The following is a 19,787-nucleotide window of genomic DNA, read 5'->3' as shown; positions in this document are numbered from 1 at the left end:
TCGAACCGCCTTGCCACGGCTATATAAGCCCACCCCAGCCTCGTACGAGCTCACCACTCATCTTTACCACCTCCTAGTACCCCGCCTAGCCTCTTCCCCGAGCTCGAGGAGCTCCCATTGCCCCCCATTGCCGCCATGGCCGCTGCGATGCTCCGCTCAAATTCGAGCACGGCAGCACCCCTCCCCATTCCCTTCCTCCACCAGTAGGTTCCCCGTAGTCCGGCGTCCCTCCCCCACCCCGCAGCTCGGCGCCGGAGTGCTCGTGGCCGCGAGTCCCATAGCCAGCCGCCACTGTGGTTCTCTACCTCCGCACGTCGCCACCATCTCAGCCCCTCCCCGGTGCTGCTGATGCGTGAGACGGGCGCGACGCTCCTCCCTGACCCCGTAGGCGCCTTCCCCTGGGCTGGAGATGGCCAGGAGCGCCGGGGCCAACGCCGGCCGCGCTCGGTCAGGCCTCCACTATCGTCTCGTCGGGAGGTTGAAGGAGGAGGACAGGAGAGAGAGAGAGAGAGAGAGAGAGAGAGGTGCGCGGGCCCCACCAATTAGCCACACCAGAGCCGGCCCCGCATTGACCCGGCTGCCCACGCGGATAACTGACGGGCCCCGCCCAATGGGACCCACCCGTCAGCGACCGCGCTTTGACCCCGCCTCTGACTAGTCACGTAAGTGGAAGCGTATTCAAGGTCATACGTTTCCGTTTCCCGAAAGCGTATTCTGGTTGTTCTTTGCGCATAAATGTGTTTCTTCTCCGAAAAGCGTATTTTTTAAAATCCGTTTCTGCCTTATCCACTCAGGGACCTATTTGTGGTGATATTTTTGCAGAATAGTCCCTGAACTTCAACCGTTCACAACTTTTCAACCGTAGCTCTGATCGAGGTGAATCCAATGCCCACGTCTTCGTCTCGTCGAGCCCATTCTGTTACCACCATTTTCACTATGTTTTAACATTCTGAAAATGACCATTTTTTCCTTGCCCCTAATCAGCCCCCTCCGAGAGCGAACCCTTTCCGGCGATTCTTTCCGCGGCTTCCCCACACTTCTCCCCGGAGCCTTCTCCATCCCCAGGAAGCCACAACCACCATTTACATGATAGCCATGCAGAAGCATTGGTTTCCAACTTGAATCTTTAATAACTGTTTGATTGTTTTGCTACTGCTGCCGTTATTTCGGCTATGCTTATGGATCGGTGTTTACCGTGACGCTATGTTTTCTTGCACTCTGTTATTTTGTTCTTTATGCTAGTATTATAGTGGCCATGCTTGGTAATAGTACATGTTGGTGATGGTCTTCGGTGCATGACTATCGTCTGTCCCGAGTACCGTTGTTATGCATGTTCCTTTGCATCCAGTTGATTAAATACTTGCATGGTAGTTTTATCATTATGTTATTGCATGGTATTTATTATTGATGCTAGTGGTCATGTCATGCTATGGGTAGTGCGCTAGTTGTGATATTCATGCTTGTCAGTATGCCATGCTCATCTGGATAAATTGTTACATGTTGTTGCTATGCTCGTTGATTATGTTGCACCTCCATGCTTATTTTGATATCATGTTCATGCATTGTAGTTGCATCATGTTATTTTATCATGGCTCAGCATATTGCATTCAAGTTTAACCGTATTAAATTGAACTTGAACAACTGTTGGCTAAGTCATGGTGCCACCATATCGATCTGACTAGTGAAACCACGCTTACCCTATGGGGGTCCTAACTGGGTCTATTGTCATACCTCTCATCGGTGCCTCCCGCGAGGGAAGGTTATGCGCGGGTGGCGGGTGCTACCCTGATCAGGTAGGACGGCATAAGCCTTGTGTGCCCGTTGTTTTGTATGGATCCTTGTCCCCGTTTGGGACTGTTTTGCCACGACGGTGGCCGTTGGTGCCTTTGGTAGGCACGGGGCCACCCAGGACTTAGCCTAAAGGGGAGTTGGTCGGAGTGGCCGGGAGAGTGTCATGGCAGTAGGACGGTTTTGTTGGAACGCTTTGGTCCACCCGAATGGGAGTTCGAGGCTAGGGTTCCGTGGTGTGGGTACAGTGTGCTAACCTCTGTAGTGTGTGTGTGTGTGTGTTAAATCTATCGATAGCTGCGCCCGCGGATATGGGCCCAGTTCATGTCGGTCACACTGTGGGTCAACAGTAATAATAATGTGCTTAACAACAACCCTGGTTCGATGATGAAAGAAGTTGGTTGATATTTATGTGATCATGAGAGGATCACTTTGGTATCAGGAATACCAACTTGTTGGACATTTGTGATGTTATGCGAGAGTCAAGGGTAAAGGCCAAGCTCCTTGTGGTCCTAAATGATTACTACGGTATTGTTAATACCTTGATTGGATCCTGAGATGATCGTGTGATATCCGTGATGGTAAGTGATACAGGTGATGGTTATGATGTAACCCGAATAGAGTAAGTTGGTGCATGATAGTTCATCATGTTGCATGCTAGTCTCATCATGTTCATATGTTTATGCCATGCTCGTATTGTTCTAGCTGTATCATCTTGTACATGCCATGTTGTTCTGATAGTATCGTTTTCATCATTGCTTAATAATCTATAATTGCCATGCTATTGTTTGTCTTGATTGCTTTGGTTGCTGTGAGCTTGCAAGTACATTCAATGTACTGACCTGGCGTGTCATGCCAGTTTGTAGGTCATGCCGGATATGATTGCTTGTTTGTCGTGGATTCCTTGTTTGCGAGCTAGGATAAGTGTTCCAGCCAGAGTCCCTGCGGAGTGGAGTTCGCCACCGTCGTCGCTTTTCCGCTACCAGTAGTCCTTCCGATGCATCGTGTTGTTCTGCTTCTTGCATGGAGCAACCGTGGCAGGCGTAGTGTCGCCGTGCCGATGTAATCCCCTTGTACCCATATAGATTGTAATAAAGAGCTAGTTTGTTCTATGCTAAGCAGTGCCGTATTCCAGAAGACTTCTCCTCGATCTCTGGGCTGGAATATGGAGCGTTCCGGTTTCTCTAAGTCGGGGTGCCACAGGCTTAGTATCAGAGCTGGTATGGCTGTAGGATGCCCTAGACCACGCAAACGTTAGAATGCGGTAGTATAGAGCCCCGTTGGTTTGTTGCACTTGATTGTTGCATTTGTTTGTTAGCATGCATATAGATTATTATCTTGTCGCTAACGGTTAATCTTGTGAGTATAGGTGGCATCGGTTTCGATCCACTACCTGCACTCTCCTTCTTTGCATGTCTGCTCTTCGGTGTTTGGCGTCATCTCTGTCCCAGTAGAGTGATGCCCTGGTACCAAGTGTTCCAGACACCATTTGCAGGAGTTATGCTCAGGTATCACATCGATATCTTTCCGACACCCACCCATATTATTTCGGTGATAGACTTGCCTCTATCCGGAATCGTGCCATCCATATCGTCCCTTCGGCAACCCTTACAGATATTTGTTATTGAAAAAGGGCAATGCCATCAAGCCTTGCTTCTCCTCCACTATATTGCCCTGTCACTCCATTCTTTGGACATGTATGATTCCCTTTTGTATGCTTGATGATGATGTAGTCGTGACCTTGAGTCTCACTACTTGATCACCAAGTCCGTCCTCGCCCCATATCCATCTAGTTGCAACCGGAGTTTAGCCAGCGCTTGGTGTAGCCTTGATTACCCCAACCCTTTCCACATGTGAATTCACTTTCGTGCACACTACCACAGAATATTAGATCGCAATACCGGAGTTTTCGTGAGACTTGTGTGCTTAGGTGTGCATGCATATTATTGTGTGAGTAGCAGTAATATGCGATGTTGCTTGATTATTTATATTATTTGTATGCTTGTGTGTTTGTTTTGTTGTTTTCGTCGTTTCTTTTACTTCTTTCTTTGGGCCTTCGGTGTGGCATTATTTTTCCCTCATTAAAGTTGCTCGTCAACCAACACCGGACCTGAAGAATCAGCAAGGAGTTCAAAGGTTTGGAAGCTCAGATAAATGGAATGAGGTTATCAGCAGACTGCAGCGAAATTTGGAATATCTCATCTAAATGGAAAAGGAATCCTGGATTGACATTCGGTATCATGTTTGCAATAGCGTGCACTCCTTACAACAGTACGAATAATCAAGTTTGCCTCAGTGTGCACTCTTCATGACAGAAATGATCATATCAGCAAGAAGATAAGCTATGTGCAAGGCAACAATGCAATTTCAGTCAAAGATGGCAGAATCAGCTCCGCGACAGTTGGTTAGAAGCAAGAATCAGTCAGAACACAAGTCTGCCTCGGGAATCAGAATCTCAGATATATGTGAAGGAAGTCAGATATACACCTCAGTGTGACAAAGGACCATGAGGATTGACGAGAACACTAAGCTCTGTACAAGTACCTGTGAACCTGGAATATGATCCTGATGAGCCCTTGTCTTCTCTTCTCTGGTAACGGCACCACGCCTATGTTCTAAGCCGTTTTTGGCCGTCCAGGGTGGATGCCGACTTTGTATTTCTCTCTTGAACGACTGGCATGGGTTCTGAGCTGCTTTTCGGCCGTCTCATACAGCTGTTGAGTTTCTTTTTGTGACAGTAGCCCTATAGCTGCTTTTGGCTATTTTAGGGAGCTACCACTTTCTTCTCATCGACTCGGTCTCATGCTCTGAGCTGCTTTTCAGCCGTCCTGAGCCGTGGTTGAGTTATCTCAGTAATGTCCCAGATCTGAGTTGTAAATACCGTTCCGGTGGCTACTAATTTATTTGTCGATTTCTTCCAAGGGTTCAGATGATCATTTTCCCCCCGGTCAGAATATTGCAACCGACAGAACCTATGGTCACACGAAGAAGCAATATGACCCCGCTCCTTCACCCAAGGATCCAGGCAAGGAAAACAGTAATGAAGGAGCTAGACTGATAATTGTTGCATGATTCACATGGTGCAGATGCCCCGGACAGTTTGAGTCAGGATCGACCGCCATGGATATTCACCTAAGGAGTCTACTCAATTTTGAACCACCGTCAGTCAAGGATGAGGATATTATCAGATAAGGTCATACCCCTTATGCTGGCCACAACAGGCGACAATCAAATATTCGGTATGAAGCCGAGACTAAAGACGGTGGAGCCAGTCAGGATGGTTCAGAAATTCCTGCGATAAGTCAGAATCTGTCAGGAAAGCAGTTATGCCTCAACTCATTGTTTGGAACCAGAAGGACCTGCATTTCATGGAGGAACCCAATGCAAGGAGTCAGAGCTTGGGTGTTCATCAAAACAATCTGATCACTAATTCATGGACAGTTGTCAGTACAGACACAGCAATCAAAAATCACCCTCGGATTTGTGAAACAGACATATAATTCAGACATGGTAAATCTCAGATCAGTCAATAGCTATGAACAGAATTGGAGCCAGTATAAGCAGGAAAAGGTGAAGTGAGATCTGCTAGGATATGGATACAGTGAAACCAACCACCCCAGAACCAGTCACGCAAGTCAGATGAAGAATTTAATGGGAACAATCAACAAAGGAAAAAGTGTTGGAAAAATGCCCTAGAGGCAATAATAAAATGGTTATTATTATATTTCCTTGTTCATGATAATTGTGTATTATTCATGCTATAATTGTGTTATCCGGAAATCGTAAATACATGTGTGAATACATAGACCACAACATGTCCCTAGTGAGCCTCTAATTGACTAGCTCGTTGATCAATAGATAGTTACGGTTTCCTGACCATGGACATTGGATGTCGTTGATAACGGGATCACATCATTAGGAAAATGATGTGATGGACAAGACCCAATCCTAAGCATAACACAAGATCGTGTAGTTCATCTGCTAAAGCTTTTCTAATGTCAAGTATCATTTCCTTAGACCATGAGATTGTGCAGCTCTCGGATACCGTAGGAATGCTTTGGGTGTGCCAAACATCACAATGTACCTGGGTGGCTATAAAGGTGCACTACGGGTATCTCAGAAAGTGTCTGTTGGGTTGGCATGAAACGAGACTGGGATTTGTCACTCCGTGTGACGGAGAGGTATCTCTAGGCCCACTCGGTAGGACATTATCATAATGAGCTCAATGTGATCAAGGAGTTGATCACGGGATGATGTATTACAGACGAGTAAAGAGACTTGCCGGTAACGAGATTGAACAAGGTATATGGATACCGATGATCGAATCTCGGGCAAGTATCATACCGGTAGACAAAGGGAATTGTGTATGGGATTGATTGAATCCCCGACATCGTGGTTCATCCGATGAGATCATCATGGAGCATGTGGGAGCCAACATGGGTATCTATATCCCGCTGTTAGTTATTGGCCGGAGAGATGTCTCGGTCATGTCTACATGCCTCCCGAACCCGTAGGGTCTACACACTTAAGGTTCGATGACGCTAGGGTTATAGGGAAAGTTTGTACGTGGTTACCGAATGTTGTTCGGAGTCCCGGATAAGATCCCGGACATCACGAGGAGTTCCGGAATGGTCCGGAGGTGAAGATTTATATATGGGAAGTCATCATACGGTCACCGGAAGTATTCGGGGGTTTGCCGGTATTGTACCGGGACCACCGAAAGGGTTCTGGGGGTCCACCGGGAGGGTCCACCTGCCCCAAAGGGCCCTATGGGCTGTATGTGGAAGGGAACGAGCCCCTAAGTGGGCTGGGCGCCTAGGGTTGAGGGGAACCCTAAAGGGGGCGCCCCCCTTGGCTTGGGGGGCAAGCCCCCTCCCCTTGCCCCCCCCCTCTAGAACTCATTTAGAGGGGCCGACCCCCTTCCCCCTTCACCCTATAAATAGAAGGGTGGAGGGAGGGCAGCCGCACCACATCCAAGGCGCAGCCCTCCCCCTCTCCAACACCTCCTCCTCCTTCCGCGGTACTTGGCGAAGCCCTGCCGGAGTGCCACGCTGCTCCAACACCACCACGCCATCGTGCTGCTGCTAGAGTTGTCTTCCCCAACCTCTCCCTCTCTCCTTGCTGGATCAAGGCGTGAGAGACGTCACCGGGCTGCACGTGTGTTGAACACGGAGGCGCCATTGTTCGGTGCTTAGATCAGAATCAACCGCGATCTGAATCGCTACGAGTACGACTCCTTCATCCGCGTTCTTGTAACGCTTCCGCATCGCGATCTTCAAGGGTATGAAGATGCACTTCCCTCTCTCTCGTTGCTAGTCTCTCCATAGATTGATCTTGGTGATGCGTAGAATTTTTTTAAATTTCTGCAATGATCCCCAACAGTGGTATCAGAGCTAGGTCTATGCATAGTTTCTATGCACGAGTAGAACACAAGTTGTTGGGGGCGTCGATTTTGTCAATTTACTTGTCGTTACTAGTCTTATCTTGATTCGGCGGCATCGTGGGACGAAGCGGCCCGGACCGACCTTACACGTACGCTTACGTGAGATAGGTTCCACCGACTGACATGCACTAGTTGCATAAGGTGGCTAGCGGGTGTCTGTCTCTCCCACCTTAGTCGGATCGGATTCGATGAAAGGGGTCCTTATGAATGGTAAATAGAAATTGGCATATCACGTTGTGGTTTTGGCGTAGGTAAGAAACGTTCTTGCTAGAAACCTATAGCAGCCACGTAAAAATTTGCAACAACAATTAGAGGACGTTTAACTTGTTCTTGCAGCATATGTCGTGTGATGTGATATGGCCAAAAAGGATGTGATGAATGATATATGTGATGTATGAGATTGATCATGTTCTTCTAATAGGAATCACGACTTGCATGTCGATGAGTATGACAACCGGCAGGAGCCATAGGAGTTGTCTTAATTTATTGTATGACCTGCGTGTCACTGAAAACGCCATGTAATTACTTTACTTTATTGCTAACTGTTAGCTATAGTAGTAGAAGTAATAGTTGGAGAGACAACTTCATGAAGACACGATGATGGAGATCATGGTGTCATGCCGGTGACGATGATGATCATGGCGCCCCGAAGATGGAGATCAAAAGGAGCAAAATGATATTGGCCATATCATGTCACTATTTGATTGCATGTGATGTTTATCATGTTTTTACATCTTATTTGCTTAGAATGATGGTAGCATAAATAAGATGATCCCTCACTAAAATTTCAAGAAAGTGTTCCCCCTAACTGTGCACCGTTGCAAAGGTCCGTTGTTCCGAAGCACCACGTGATGATCGGGTGTGATAGGTTCTAACGTTCGCATACAACGGGTGTAAGCCAGATTTACACACGCAATACACTTAGGTTGACTTGACAAGCCTAGCATGTACAGACATGGCCTCGGAACACGGAAGACCGAAAGGTCAAACATGAGTCGTATAGAAGATATGATGAACATGGAGATGTTCACCGTTGATGACTAGTTCGTCTCACATGATGATCGGACATGGCCTAGTCAATTCGGGTCATGTATCACTTAGATGACTAGAGGGATGTCTATCTGAGTGGGAGTTCATTAAATAATTTGGTTAGATGAACTTAATTATCATGAACATAGTCTAAAATATTTGCAACATGTCTTGTAGATCAAATGGCCCACGCTAATGTTGCCCTCAACTTCAACGCGTTCCTAGAGAAAACCAAGCTGAAAGACGATGGTAGCAACTACACGGACTAGGTCCGTAACCAGAGGATTATCCTCATAGCTGCCAAGAAAGCATATGTCCTTGATGCAACGCTAGGTGAAGCACCTGTTTTCCCAGCAACTCAAAACGTTATGAATGCCTGGCAGTCGCGTAGTGATGATTACTCCCTTGTTCAGTGCGGCATGCTCTATAGCTTAGAACCGGGGCTCCAAAAGCGTTTTGAGCAACACGGAGCATATGAGATGTTCCAAGAGCTGAAAATGGTTTTCCAAGCTCATGCCCGGGTCGAGATATATGAAGTCTCCGACAAGTTCTACAGTTGTAAGATGGAGGAGAATAGTTCCGTCAGCGAGCACATACTCAAAATTGTTGGAAATATGCCCTAGAGGCAATAATAAAAAGGTTATTATTGTATTTCCTTGTTCATGATAATTGTATATTGTTCATGCTATAATTGTATTAACTGGAAACTATAATACATGTGTGAATACATAGACCACAACATGTCCCTAGTGAGCCTCTAGTTGACTAGCTCATTGATCAACAGATGGTCATGGTTTCCTGACCATGGACATTGGATGTCATTGATAACGGGATCACATCATTAGGAGAATGATGTGATGGACGAGACCCAGTCCTAAGCATAGCACAAGATCGTGTAGTTCGTTTGCTAAAGCTTTTCTAATGTCAAGTATCATTTCCTTAGACCATGAGATTGTGTAACTCCCTGACACCGTAGGAGTGCTTTGGGTGTACCAAACGTCACAACGTAACTGGGTGGCTATAAAGGTGCACTACGGGTATCTCTGAAAGTGTCTGTTGGGTTGGCACGAATCGAGACTGGGATTTGTCACTTCGTATGACGGAGAGGTATCTCTGGGCCCACTCGGTAATGCATCATCATAATGAGCTCAATGTGACTAAGTAGTTAGTCACGGGATCATGCATTATGGAACGAGTAAAGTGACTTGCCGGTAACGAGATTGAACGAGGTATTGGGATACCAATGATCGAATCTCGGGCAAGTAACATACCGATTGACAAAGGGAATTGCATACGGGATTGCTTGAATCCTTGACATCGTGGTTCATCCGATGAGATCATCGTGGAATATGTGGGAGCCAACATGGGTATCCAGATCCCGCTGTTGGTTATTGACCGGAGAACGTCTCGGTCATGTCTGCATGGTTCCCGAACCCGTAGGGTCTACACACTTAAGGTTCGGTGACGCTAGAGTTGTTATGGGAAATAGTATGTGGTTACCGAAGGTTGTTCGGAGTCCCGGATGAGATCCCGGACATGACGAGGAGCTCCGGAATGGTCCGGATGTGAAGATCGGTATATTGGACGAAGGGTATTGGAGTCCGGAATTGTTCCGGGGGTACCAGGTGATAACCAGCGAGTCCGAAAGGGGTTTCGGAGGCCCCGGCAAGCGTTGGGGGGCCTTATGGGCCAAGGGGAGAGGGCACATCAGCCCACTAAGGGGCTGAGCGCCCTCCCACCCTATCTCACGTAACCAGGAGAGGTGGGGCGCCACCCCTAGGGAAGCCGCCCCTCCCGGCTTGGGGGGCAAGTTTCCTAGGGGGTGGGGGCGCCCAAACCCATCTAGGGTTTCCCCTATGGCCGCTGCCCCTCCCCTAGGTAACCCTAGGGCGCCTCCGCCTCCTCCCTTCCCCCTATATATAGTGAGGGAGAGAGAGGGCAGCCGCACCCTTCCCCTGGCGCAGCCCTCTCCCTCCTCCAACACCTCTTCCTCCGTAGTGCTTGGCGAAGCCCTGCTGGAGAACCACGAGCTCCATCACCACCATGCCGTCGTGTTGTCGGAGTTTTCCCTCAACTTCTCCTCTCCTCTTGCTGGATCAAGAAGGAGGAGACGTCCCCGGGCTGTACGTGTGTTGAACGCGGAGGCACCGTTGTTCGGTGCTTAGATCGGATTCGGCCGCGATCTGAATCGCTTCGTGAACGACTCCACCGACTGCGTTCTTGTAACGCTTCTGCTTCGCGATCTTCAAGGGTATGAAGATACACTCCCCTCTCTCTTGTTGCTAGAATCTCCATAGATTGATCTTGGTGATGCGTAGAAAATTTTGAATTTCTGCTGCGTTCCCCAACAGTGGCATCATGAGCTAGGTCTATTGCGTAGATTCTATGCACGAGTAGAACACAAGTAGTTGTGGGCATTGGTTTTGTTCAATATGCTTACCGTTACTAGTCCTATCTTGTTTCGACGGTATTGTGGGATGAAGCGGCCCGGACCGACCTTACACGTACACTTACGTGAGACAGGTTCCACCGACTGACATGCACTTGTTGCATAAGGTGGCTAGCGGGTGCCAGTCTCTCCCACTTTAGTCGAATCGGATTCGATGAAAAGGGTCCTTATGAAGGGTAAATAGCAATTGGCATATCACGTTGTGGTTTTGGCTTAGGTAAGAAACGTTCTTGCTAGAAACCTATAGCAGCCACGAAAAAACTTGCAACAACAATTAGAGGACGTCTAACTTATTTTTGCAGCATATGTCGTGTGATGTGATATGGCCAAGAAGGATGTGATGAATGAAATATATGTGATGTATGAGATTGATCATATTCTTGTAATAGGAATCACGACTTGCATGTCGATGAGTATGACAACCGGCAGGAGCCATAGGAGTTGTCTTTAATTATTGTATGACCTGGGTGTCACTGAATAATGCCATGTAATTACTTTACTTCATTGCTAAACCGTTAGCTTTAGTAGTAGAAGTAATCAGTTGGCGAGACAACTTCATGGAGACACGATGATGGAGATCATGATGATGGAGATCTTGGTGTCATGCCGGTGACGATGATGATCATGGAGCCCCGAAGATGGAGATCAAAAGGAGCAAAATGATATTGGCCATATCATGTCACTATTTGATTGCATGTGATGTTTATCATGTTTATGCATCTTATTTGCTTAGAACGACGATAGTAAATAAGATGATCCCTCATAATAATTTCAAGAAAGTGTTCCCCCTAACTGTGCACCGTTGCGAAAGTTCGTTGTTTCGAAGCACCACGTGATGATCGGGTGTGATAGATTCTAATGTTCACATACAACGGGTGTAAGCCAGATTTACACATGCAAAACACTTAGGTTGACTTGACGAGCCTAGCATGTACAGACATGGCCTCGGAACACAAGAGACCGAAAGGTCGAACATGAGTCGTATAGTAGATACGATCAACATGAAGATGTTCACTGATGATGACTAGTCCGTCTCACGTGATGATCGAACACGGCCTAGTTGACTCGGATCATGTATCACTTAGATGACTAGAGGGATGTCTATCTGAGTGGGAGTTCATTAAATAATTTCATTAGATGAACTTAATTATGATGAACATACTCAAAAGGTCTTTGCAAATTATGTCGTAGCTCGAGGTTAGTTCTACTGTTTTAGATATGTTCCTAGAGAAAATTTAGTTGAAAGTTGATAGTAGCAATTATGCGGACTGGGTCCGTAAACTGAGGATTGTCCTCATTGCTGCATAGAAGGCTTATGTCCTTAATGCACCGCTCGGTGTGCTGAACCTCGAACGTCGTATGTGGATGTTGTGAACATCTGACATACACGTTTTGATGACTACATGATAGTTCAATAATGTTAAACGGTTTAGAATTGTGGCGCCGAAGACGTTTTTGAAACGTCGCGGAACATATGAGATGTTCCAAGGGCTGAAATTGGAATTTCAGGCTCGTGCCCACGTCAAGAGGTATGAGACCTCCGACAAGTTTCTTAGCCTACAAACTAATTGAGAAAAGCTCAATCGTTGAGCTTGTACTCAGATTGTTTGGGTACAAAAATCACTTGAATCGAGTGGGAGTTAATCTTCCAGATGAGATAGTGATGTTTCTCCAAAGTCATTGCCACCAAGCTACTAGAGCTTCGTGATGAACTATAACCTATCAGGGATAGATATGATGATCCTTGAAATATTCGCAATGTTTGACACCGCGAAAGTAGAAATCAAGAAGGAGCATCAATTGTTGATGGTTAGTGAAACCACTAGTTTCAAGAAGGGCAAGGGCAAGAAGGGATACTTCATGAAATGGCAAATCAGTTGCTGCTCTAGTGAAGAAACCCAAGGTTGAACCCAAACCCGAGACTAAGTGCTTCTGTAATGAGGGGAACAGTCACTGAAGCAGAACTACCCTAGATACTTGGTAGATGAGAAGGCTGGCAAGGTCGACAGAAGTATATTGGATATACATTATATTGATGTGTACTTTACTAGTACTCCTAGTAGCACCATGGTAATAGATACCGGTTCAGTTGCTAAGTGTTAGTAACTCGAAATAAAAGGCTACGGAATAAACGGAGACTAGCTAAAGGTGAGATGATGATATGGTTTGGAAGTGTTTCCAAGGTTGATGTGATCAAGCATCGCATACTCCCTCTACCATCGAGATTGGTGTTAAACCTAAATAATTGTTATTTGGTGTTTGCGTTGAGCATAGACATGATTGGATTATGTTTATCGCAATACGGTTATTCATTTAAGGAGAATAATGGTTACTCTGTTTATTTGAATAATACCTTCAATGGTCTTGCACCTAAAATGAATGGTTTATTGAATCTCGATCGTAGTGATACACATGTTCATGCCAAAAGATATAAGATAGTAATGATATAGTGCCACCTACTTGTGGCACTGCCATTTGAGTCATATTGGTATAAAACGCATGAAGAAGCTCCATGTTGATGGATCTTTGGACTCACTCGTTTTTGAAAAGATTGAGACATGTGAACCATGTCTATTGGTATATACGCATGAAGAAACTCCATGCAGATGGACCGTTTGGACTCACTTGATTTTGAATCACTTGAGACATGCAAATCATACCACATGGGCAAGATGACTGAAAGCCTCGTTTTCAGTAAAATGGAACAAGAAAGCAACTTGTTGGAAGTAATACATTTTGATGTGTGCAGTCCAATGAGTGCTGAGGCACGCAGTGGATATCGTTATGTTCTTACTTCACAGATGATTTGAGTAGATACTGAGTATATTTACTTGATGAAACACAAGTCTGAATTATTGAATGGTTCAAGTAATTTCAGAGTGAAGTTGAAGATCGTCGTGACAAGAGGATAAAATGTCTATGATATGATCATAGAGATGAATATCTGAGTTGCGAGTTTGGTACACAATTGAGACATTGTGGAAATTGTTTCACAACTAACACCGCCTGGAACACCATAGTGTGATGGTGTGTCCGAACATCATAGATGCACCCCATTGGATATGGGGCATACCATGATGTCTCTTATCGAATTACCACTATCGTTCATGGGTTAGGCATTAGAGACAACCACATTCACTTTAAATAGGGCACCACGTAATTCCGTTGAGATGACACTGTATGAACTATGGTTTAGAGAAACCTAAGTTGTCGTTTCTTGAAAGTTTGGGGCTGTGACGCTTATGTGAAAAAAAGTTTCATCCTGATAAGCTCGAACCCAAAGCGGATAAATACATCTTCATAGGACACCCAAAACAGTTGGGTATACCTCCTATTTCAGATCCGGAAGCAAAAGTGAGTGTTTCTAGTAATGGGTCCTTTCTCGAGGAAAAGTTTCTCTCGAAAGAATTGAGTGGGAGGATGGTGGAGACTTGATATGGTTATTGAACCGTCACTACAACTAGTGTGTAGCAGGGCACAGGAAGTTGTTCCTGTGGCACCTACACCAATTGAAGTGGAAGCTGATGATAGTGATCATGAAGCCTCGGATCAAGTCACTGTCGAACCTCGTAGGACGACAAGGACGCGTACTGCTTCAGAGTGGTACGGTAATCCTGTCTTGGAGGTCATGTTGCTAGACAACAATGAACCTACGAGCTATGGAGAAGCGATGGTGGGCCCGGATTCCGACAAATGGCTCGAGGCCATAAAATCCGAGAGAAGATCCATGTATAAAACAAAGTGTAGACTTTGGAAGAACTACTTGATGGTCATAAGGCTGTTGGGTACAGATGGATTTTAAAAGGGAAGACAGACAATGATGGTAAGTGTCACCATTAACAAAGCTCGACTTGTCCCTGAGATGTTTTCCGACAAGTTCAAGGAGTTGACTACGATGATACTTTCTCACTCGTAGCGATGCTAAGAGTCTGTTAGAATTATATTAGCAGCTACTGCATTATTTATGAAATCTTGCAGATAGGATGTCAAAATATAGTTTCCTCGATGATTTTCTTGAGGAAAGGTTGTATCTGATACAACCAGAAGGTTTTGACAATCCTAAAAGATGCTAACAAGTATGCAAAGCTCCAGCAATCCTTCTAAGGACTGGAGTAAGCATCTCGGAGTTGGAATATACGCTTTGATGAGATGATCAAAGATTTTGGATTTATACAAAGTTTATGAGAAACTTGTATTTCCAAAGAAGTGAGTGGGAGCACTATAGAATTTCTGATGAGTATGTTGTTGACATATTGTTGATCAGAAATGATACAGAATTTCTAGAAAGCATATAGGGTATTTGAAAAGGTGTTTTTCAATGGAAAACCTGGATTAAGCTACTTGAACATTGAGCATCAAGATCTATAAGGATAGATCAAAAACGCTCAATAATACTTTCAAATGAATACATGCCGTGACAAGATTTTGAAGAAGTTCAAAATAGATCGGCGAAGAAGGAGTTCTTGGCTGTGTTATAAGGTGTGAGTATTGAGTAAGACTCAAGACATGACCTCGGCAGAAGAGAGAGAATGGACGAAGGTCGTCCCCTATGCTTCAGACATAGGCTCTACAGTATGCTATGTTGTGTACCGCACCTGAAGTGTGCCTTGCCATGGGTCAGTCAAGGGGTACAAGAATGATCCAGGAATGGATAACAAGACAGCAGTCAAACATATCCTTAGTAACTAGTGGACTAAGGAATTTTCTCGATTATGGAGGTGGTAAAAGAGTTCGTCGTAAAGGGTTACGCCTATGCGAACTTTGACACTAATTCAGATTATTCTGAGTAGTAAACCGGAATCGTATAGTAGAACAGTTATTTGGAATAGCTCCAAATAGAGCGTGGTAGCTGCATCTAGGAGATGACATAGAGATTTGTAAAGCACACACGGATTTGAAAGATTCAGACCCGTTGACTAATAACCTCTCTCGCAAGCGAGATATGATCAAACCCAATGGGTGTTGAATTCATTACAATCACATAGTGATATGAACTAGATTATTGACTCTAGTGCAAGTGGGAGACTGTTGGAAATATGCCCTAGAGGCAATAATAAAATGGTTATTATTGTATTTCCTTGTTCATGATAATTGTCTATTGTTCATGCTATAATTGTATTAACTGGAAACCGTAATACATGTGTGAATACATAGACCACAACATGTCCCTAGTGAGCCTCTAGTCGACTAGCTCGTTGATCAACAGATGGTCATGGCTTCCTCACCATGGACATTGGATGTCATTGATAACGGGATCACATCATTAGGAGAATGATGTGATGGACGAGACCCAATCCTAAGCATAGCACAAGATCGTGTAGTTCGTTTTCTAAAGCTTTTCTAATGTCAAGTATCATTTCCTTAGACCATGAGATTGTGTAACTCCCTGATACCGTAGGAGTGCTTTTGGTGTACCAAACGTCACAACGTAACTGGGTGGCTATAAAGGTGCACTACGGGTATCTCCGAAAGTGTCTGTTTGGTTGGCATGAATCGAGACTGGGATTTGTCACTCCGTATGACGGAGAGGTATCTCTGGGCCCACTCGGTAATGCATCATCATAATGAGCTCAATGTGACTAAGTAGTTAGTCACGGGATCATGCATTATAGAACGAGTAAAGTGACTTGCCGGTAACGAGATTGAACGAGGTATTGGGATACCGACGATCGAATCTCGGGCAAGTAACATACCGATTGACAAAGGGAATTGCATACGGGATTGCTTGAATCCTTGACATCATGGTTCATCCGATGAGATCATCGTGGAACATGTGGGAGCCAACATGGGTATCCAGATCCCGCTGTTGGTTATTGACCGGAGAACGTCTCGGTCATGTCTGCATGGTTCCCGAACCCGTAGGGTCTACACACTTAAGGTTCGGTGACGCTAGAGTTGTTATGGGAAATAGTATGTGGTTACCGAAGGTTGTTCGGAGTCCCGGATGAGATCCCGGACATGACGAGGAGCTCCGGAATGGTCCGGAGGTGAAGATCGGTATATTGGACGAAGGGTATTGGAGTCCGGAATTGTTCCGGGGGTACCAGGTGATGACCAGCGTGTCCGAAAGGGGTTTCGGAGGCCCCGACAAGCGTTGGGGGCCTTATGGGCCAAGGGGAGAGGGCACATCAGCCCACTAAGGGGCTGAGCGCCCCTCCCACCCCATCTCACGTAACCAGGAGAGGTGGGGGCGCCACCCCTAGGGCAGCCGCCCCTCCCGGCTTGGGGGGCAAGTTTCCTAGGGGGTGGGGGCGCCCAAACCCATCTAGGGTTTCCCCTGTGGCCGCCGCCCCTCCCCTAGGGAACCCTAGGGCGCCTCCCCTCCTCCCTTCCCCCTATATATAGTGAGGGAGAGAGAGGGCAGCCGCACCCTTCCCCTGGCGCAGCCCTCTCCCTCCTCCAACACCTCCTCCTCCTCCGTAGTGCTTGGCGAAGCCCTGCCGGAGAACCACGAGCTCCATCACCACCATGCCATCGTGTTGTCGGAGTTTTCCCTCAACTTCTCCTCTCCCCTTGCTGGATCAAGAAGGAGGAGACGTCCCCGGGCTGTACGTGTGTTGAACGCGGAGGCACCATTGTTCGGTGCTTAGATCGGATTCGGCCGTGATTTGAATCGCTTCGTGAACGACTCCACCGATCGCGTTCTTGCAACGCTTCTACTTTGCGATCTTCAAGGGTATGAATATACACTCCCCTCTCTTGTTGCTAGAATCTCCATAGATTGATCTTGGTGATGCGTAGAAAATTTTGAATTTCTGCTGCGTTCCCCAACAAAAATGTCTGGGTTGCACAACCGCTTGTCTCAGCTCGGAGTTAATCTCCCGGATGACGCGGTCGTTGACAGAATCCTTCAGTCGCTCCCACCTAGCTACAAGAGCTTCATGATGAATTTCAATATGCAGGGGATGGAGAAAACCATTCCTGAGGTATATTCAATGCTGAAATCAGCGGAGGTGGAAATCAAAAAGGAACATCAAGTGTTGATGGTCAATAAAACCACTAGTTTCAAGAAAGGCAAGGGTAAGAAGAACTTCAAGAAGGACGGCAAGGGAGTTGCCACGCCCGGTAAGCCAGTTGCCGGGAAGAAGCCAAAGAATGGACCCAAGCCCGAGACTCAGTGCTTTTATTGCAAGGGAAACGGTCACTGGAAGCGGAACTGCCCCAAGTACTTAGCGGATAAAAGGCCGGCAATACCAAAGGTATATGTGATATACATGTTATTGATGTGTACCTTACCAGCACTCGTAGTAGCTCCTGGGTATTTGATACCGGTGCGGTTGCTCATATTTTTAACTCAAAACAGGAGCTGCGGAATAAGCGGAGACTGGCGAAGGACGAGGTGACGATGCGCGTCGGGAATGGTACCAAGGTCGATGTGATCGCCGTCGGCACGCTACCTCTACATTTACCTACGGGATTAGTTTTAAACCTCAATAATTGTTATTTAGTGCTAGCTTTGAGCATGAACATTGTATCTGGATCTCGTTTAATGCGAGATGGCTACTCATTTAAATCTGAGAATAATGGTTGTTCTATTTATATGAGAGATATGTTTTATGGTCATGCCCCGCTGGTCAATGGTTTATTCTTATTGAATCTCGGACGTGATGTTACACATATTCATAGTGTGAATGCCAAAAGATATAAGGTTGATAATGATAGTCCCACATACTTGTGGCACTGCCGCCTTGGTCACATTGGTGTCAAACGCATGAAGAAACTCCATGCAGATGGACTTTTGGAGTCTCTTGATTATGAATCATTTGACACATGTGAACCATGCCTCATGGGCAAAATGACCAAGACTCTGTTCTCCAGAACAATGGAGCGAGCAACCAACTTATTGAAAATCATACATACTGATGTGTGCGGTCCAATGAGTGTTGAGGCTCGCAGTGGTTATCGTTATGTTCTCACCCTCACTGATGACTTAAGTAGATATGGGTATGTCTACTTAATGAAACACAAGTCTAAGACCTTTGAAAAGTTCAAGGAATTTCAGAGTGAGGTTGAGAATCAACGTGACAGGAAAATAAAGTTCTTACGATCAGATCATGGAGGGGAATATTTGAGTCATGAATTTGGCACACACTTAAGGAAATGTGGAATTGTTTCACAACTCACGCCGCCTGGAACACCTCAGCGTAATGGTGTGTCCAAACATCGTAATCGCACTCTATTAGATATGGTGCGATCTATGATGTCTCTTACCGATCTACCGCTATCATTTTGGGGTTATGCTATAGAGACTGCCGCATTCACTTTAAATAGGGCTCCGTCGAAATCCGTTGAGACGACACCGTATGAACTATGGTTTGGAAAGAAACCTAAGTTGTTGTTTCTAAAAGTTTGGGGATGCGATGCTTATGTCAAGAAACTTCAACCTGAAAAGCTCGAACCCAAATCGGAAAAATGTGTCTTCATAGGATACCCTAAGGAAACTATTGGGTATACCTTCTACCTCAGATCCGAAGGCAAGATCTTTGTTGCCAAGAATGGATCCTTTCTAGAGAAAGAGTTTCTCTCGAAAGAAGTAAGTGGGAGGAAAGTAGAACTTGATGAGGTATTGCCTCTTGAACCGGAGAGTAGCGCAGCTCAAGAAAATGTTTCTGTGGTGCCTGCACCGACTAGAGAGGAAGTTAATGATGATGATCATGAAACTTCAGATCAAGTTGCTACCGAACTTCGTAGGTCCACAAGGACACATTCCGCACCAGAGTGGTACGGCAACCCTGTCCTGGAAATCATGTTGTTAGACATTGGTGAACCTTCAAACTATGAAGAAGCGATGGCGGGCCCGGATTCTGACAAATGGCTTGAAGCCATGAAATCCGAGATAGGATCCATGTATGAAAACGAAGTATGGACTTTGACTGACTTGCCCGATGATCGGCAAGCCATAGAAAATAAATGGATCTTTAAGAAGAAGACAGACGCGGGTGGTAATGTAACCATCTATAAGGCTCGACTTGTCGCTAAGGGTTATCGACAAGTTCAAGGAGTTGACTACGATGAGACCTTCTCACCCGTAGCGAAGCTGAAGTCCGTCCGAATCATGTTAGCAATTGTCGCATTCTA

The sequence above is a fragment of the Triticum aestivum genome, chromosome 2B (assembly GCF_018294505.1).
Source record: "Triticum aestivum cultivar Chinese Spring chromosome 2B, IWGSC CS RefSeq v2.1, whole genome shotgun sequence".
Lineage (NCBI taxonomy): Eukaryota > Viridiplantae > Streptophyta > Magnoliopsida > Poales > Poaceae > Triticum > Triticum aestivum.
Note: the sequence above shows the minus strand (reverse complement) of the source record.